Source organism: Asparagus officinalis, chromosome 4 (genome assembly GCF_001876935.1).
Source record: "Asparagus officinalis chromosome 4, Aspof.V1, whole genome shotgun sequence".
Lineage (NCBI taxonomy): Eukaryota > Viridiplantae > Streptophyta > Magnoliopsida > Asparagales > Asparagaceae > Asparagus > Asparagus officinalis.
In genome coordinates this window covers 75,140,708-75,146,271 of record NC_033797.1, presented here as the reverse complement: position 1 = coordinate 75,146,271, position 5,564 = coordinate 75,140,708, and positions in this window count along the sequence as shown.

Here is a 5,564-nt window from a genome sequence, read left to right as displayed (position 1 = left end):
CTCTGTTACCGCATCTACAAGAAAGTTCAAGAGTCAAAATACAAATTGTTTCGACTCACCAGACTTACAACAGAAGTCAAATAAGATTCACCTTCAACTGCAATGCTAGGTTCCTGCACCACATTGCTTCGAGCTACCTCTTGTAGCTTTTCTAATAGAGTAAGAAGTATAGAAATAGTTAGCGGGGATATGAATTCTTCATCGTTCAGTTCCCGCCACCTGAAAGATGCGCTACTGGTTTTAAGTATACCTGGACTCTCAGCCTGTTCAGTTAAGCCTGGCTCGACGTCGTGACCCATGCCAGTCTCATCGGGAATACTGGTTTCAGCGTCTACAGGCTCCTCCAGCCTGATTCCAGGAATTGGTTCCGAGAAGTCAATATCAGGGGAGGAAGCGTCGAAAATGAAGTGGCTTGCAAAATCTTCTCATGCGAAGTGTGAAATTATTTAAGTTCAAATAGCCCAGCATATACCAGAAGAAATAAAACGAAAAAAATACTCACCCCTTTCAACCGTCAATCTTGGATCCGCCGGTCCTATTTCAGGAATTAGAGAGTTGCCCCATCGCTTAGAAGCTAGCTTCTTGCGCTTAGCCGAACGCTCCTCCTCTGGATCAACGGGCCTCTCCTCGGAAAATTTAGAACGTAATTCATGCCCTGGAGTGACCTGAGTGGCAGGTCGGGACCGCGTCCGGTGAATAAGGCTGGGCTCTTCTCTCTCCTCTTCAGAAGTTGCACCTGGGATTTCAACCGACATCTTATTATGATAGGTGAATAGGACTTGCATCTTTGGCTTCTTTAGAGGGGGCGAAGGTTTGGATAGTCGGAAGCGGCAAGTTCTTTCAGCAATTGCTAATTCAAATAACTCTAAAGAGAGGGGATCTAACACACCTGTTTCTAGCTCCTCTTCTTTGCCATCGCCTCCAATCTCTACACCACCCCTAGCATAAGGTTCTGTAGTTTCTTTATCAGGGGGAAAAGTAGACCCCCCTGCGTTTTATGACTAGAAGGAACCACTGGCTCCCTCCTTCTCCTCTTTTCGAGATCAAATTCATATGCCCTTCGAGTAGCGACCCGGGAAGCTTCCTCGTCGGTTGACTCAACACCTGGAAGGTTGAACTTGGCACCAGTGCAACCAGTGATGTTCCAAAGCCATGCTCGAGCCCCATCTACTAAACCCCCACGAGTCCGGAGCTGTCGGTTCGGGTTCCTTATATAAATCTGATCATAGCCAAACTGATGGGCAAACCGACATGGCAAGTAGGGTTTTATGTAACAATGGTTTTGTACGCGGAAGATCACATAGCCAGGCCGAATATTAACCAGCCAATCAAAACAGCCAGAATCGAGGGAAGTCCGACCTGTACTTGGCACCTCTACATCGATCAAGGAGTCGCCATATTGACCCAAAAACCTTGGGAAGCAAGTAGGAAAGACCCAGCACTTTTGATTCTGAAATTGCTTCCTGACCTCTGCAAAACCTCGTCTCTTCCATTTGCAATTTTCTATTATTTAAAGAAAAGGAAGAGAGGGATCCATAGAAGTTGGGGCCGATATCATATCTGAGCAATGAAGCACCAACCAAGCCATTAAATAAGTGTAGGGGAGTTTCACCTTTGTGAGGGGAATCTGAGCTGGTGGTGAATTCCCCCTCTGAGTGAATGCGTTCATGATCTGGCGAAGCCCTCTATGAATACCAGCGGTCATTGCCGGAAGAAGACATAGGTTTTTCCGGTGAGCAAGCAGAATCATGGGAAACAAAACTTCTAGGGGGACTGCGTCAGTAGATTGGTATGACACTACGCACTTTTTTAACCAGATAGCGAGATACCCGGCAAGCAATGTCATAGGCTGGATTGGTTTAATTCCTTGCAACAAAAATATCTGGAACTTGGTTCCAGCAGCAAAGCCATCCTCAATACCAGCTGTGGTGTAAGACTGAGCATTCGACTTCTTGATCAGCTCATTTACTTCGGAGGTGGTCAGTGGCGATAACTCACAAACTGTTTCATCCAGGACGCTGTTCGTGTTTTTGAATAGATAATCCACGAACTTCTTCAAACTAATTTACGGCCGTGGCTTCTTCGATAATGGATCAGCACCCGCCAGAGCTATGTGGTAGTGACAGGTGAGATCCCAGAAGGTATTATAGCGGTTGAGTGTCCGCGACTTCAATTGCTGTAGCTCCCTGTTAGAAGGAAAGTACTCTTGATAAATCATATTCCCCATTGGAAGACCGGAGACTTTATACATTTCGTGCAATGCTAATCCCAACTCTCCATGCTTGGTCAGAAATGTGTTGGTGTCAGGATTGTAGAGTTCTAACAGCGCTAAAAATGAGGGACGCTAATGGTCAGTCCATAAGTGGTGGTGCGGATGGCTGCATATAAGCCACTAGCCTTCAAATCCTCACCAAATCGGTCTAAGATATAGTTGCTCAAACGAGTCCACCATAGTCTATTCGATGAATGTACCCATCCATAACATCGATGACCGGTGCTTGGCATTTCTCGACCCAAAGCTGCGAGCCGATTCTTCACGGTGTTAGCAACAGTGAAGATCTCACCTTTGGGTGGGTCATTCAATCCTGTGATCCCCGGATACAACCCTGTTATCCGGTTCCGATTATGCCGTGAGTGATATAACCACAATGAATGTGCTCGTGTTCTTATGTTAGCCTCCATGATATTTCCCGTGGAACGGCTTGACACCGAAGCTCTGCAAGCGAACGGTGACGAGGAATCGGAGGAAGATATAAATGGTCACCGTCATCATGGTGTAGCCATTGCTCCATTCCAAGAAATACAACAGGAGGATCTTCTATGGAGTCGCCAAATAAGTAGTCCGACTTCCTCAACGGATGTGTAGAACTTGGGTCCTTCACTAATGGCGCGTCCGTGATGAGTTGCCTTAAACTATGGCGCCCTCCTTTCCGTATTAACTGTGGAAGTTCTTTCGGTACATCCGGAGCAAACTGAGGAGTTACCGGAACAGGGAGCGGTTCCTAAGTAGAGGCATAAGCCTCACTACAGCGGCCTTCCAATGAATGGGCACTAAATTCTCTCGAGAGAAATTTGACTGAGGTAAAACAATAGGTAATTATTAGATACAGTCATAGATGTCTATGTTAAGGCAGTACAGGCATCGAACTCGCCTCACAAATTGTGAAATAGAGTCACTGCCTTATAAGCGGTGAGACGATCTCAATTATGTCACACATGCAAATGACAAAGCATATTAATGTGCGAACAACATGATAGTATACTCGAGCCTGCGTGATATGGCACAACATGAGATCGCCCCATATCGTCTTAAAACGTGTCTTAACTAAGCAAAACACGTCTTGTGAAGCGTCCACCCCCACGAAGGAGGATGACGGCTCTTCTCAATTGCCTCACAAATGAGAGCAAAGCGAGGATATTATACCAAGTACATATTCACGATGGATTAACTAGGTGAGACGATTAAGAGACACACTATACACACGAAGCATGAGATATATTGTCACACGAATAACGTGACAATATACCTATCCTTCGGAGTATAGTACAGCAGGAAATCGCCCCAAGTTAATTCAGTCATGTCTTGATATACCTATCCTTCGGAGTATAGTACAGCAGGAAATCGCCCCAAGTTAATTCAGTCATGTCTTGACCAAGCAAAACACGACTTGTGAAGCGTCCACCCCCACGAAGGAGGGTGGCGGCTCTTCCCAATTGCCTCACCAAGGAGGACAAAACGGAGATGCAATATGCAATGTGATATCTCAATATTTAACTCGTGAATGAAAGAGGCGAAGATGATATACCTATGCAGCTAAACGGCGCCGGCTCGGGCGACTGAGTCGCTGAACGGCCTCGAGCAACGTGAGATCTCTTAGGCGACATATCTGCAGAGAGAATTAACAATTCAATTACGTCAAAAATTAGGAGGTATCAGTCTAATGCAAAGAGAAAATGGTGCTATTCTACAAAATAGGAGTGGTTGTTAAAAATCCGAGTAAATCTACGTAGTGGGCCTACAGAGTCAGTTTTAACCCACGATAACTCGTACAACAAGCTAAGCCAGAATTTTAGAATTCCCACCAAATATCTCGAGACTCCGGTCCGAGTCATGAACGTGGCTAAACAAGAAGCACAATGTGCCTATAAATTATGCTATCGTGTGCACTAAAAGCCCGATGTGGCAGTTATCATACAAGGTTCCGGGTTCAAATTACATAACTGGTTGTAATGGAAATCAAGGCCCAGGAAATTTCAGTCACAACCAAGTGAGTGACACCAAAAAAAACCCAAAGCTAGAATTTCCGCCAGGTTATGCATCCAAAGTAAGCTGAGGGTATCAGTCTATATCTACAGTCGAAACCAAGGCCTCGATCCTTGTCCCGAGTTTACATGCAAGTTCAATCCACCCAAGAATTTCAGTTCCCATCCAAAGTTAGGAATTGGGGGATCAGTCACAGTTCAAGATTAAGTATTTTGGTTATCATCCAAGTTTGAAACCTACATTCTTGGTTTTCATCCAAAGTCGAATACAAGAAATCAAGAACCCAAAATCACCCCCAAATCGAAAAGCTAGGGTTTTAGAAAATCGAGTATTTGAAGTGAAGAAATCAAATTGAATGCGGCTCTTACCTGAGATCAAAGAAAGATCAAGGAAAATGAAGCTTTGCCAAGAAGACCCACAAGTGCTCAAGCCCAAATCAAAAGCAAACTGAAACCCTAGCCTTCAAGAGTGAGTTCGTCAAAATGAACTGGATTCAAAGATAAGATTCAAAGAGTAAAGAGGATTCGGAAGTTCTGAAGTCAGTTCTTGAGGGAAAGGCTCGAAGAAAATTTTGAAATGACGAAGGAAAGAAGATGAAGGAGTCGGGTTTTTTAAAAGGGCCTTGAACTGTAACAACCGTGAATTTTGATACGTATTTAAAATAATTTTTTGGTATTTTAAAGTATTTAATTATTATTTTTAAAAGAGTATTTGTATTTTTCTCGATTTTCTACAATTTTCTATGATTTAAAAATCTGATTATATATTTATTTAAATGATTTTGATATTTATAAATTTGTTTTGTGTGATAAAAATTTTTAGAATTAATTTGTTGAGTTATCGGTACTATTACGTAATATTTTAAATAATATATTGTATTATTAATATTATTACAAATTATTTCATATAATACATAGTATTATTAATTACGTGTTTTTGGTATAATTTATTGTATTATTTCTATTGTTACATATTATCTATTGTATTAGTATAACTAGTACGTTTTACTGTGTACGTAATTATCCCATAATTATTTGATTTTAAATTAAATAAAAATATTATTATTAATTATTCTCGTCGTTTAATTATACAATATGGGTATATTTTGACTATTTCGTATCAACTGTAGTATTAGCACAACAGGTACGTTTTTATTTGTAGAAAATTATCCCGTATTTATTTTGATTTTTAAATATCATTAGTTATTTCTTTTTAATTAATTTTGTTTTAACTTATTTAAACCCTAACCCTAATAACTAATACGTGTATATATATAAACCTCTCTCTCTCTACTGTTCAC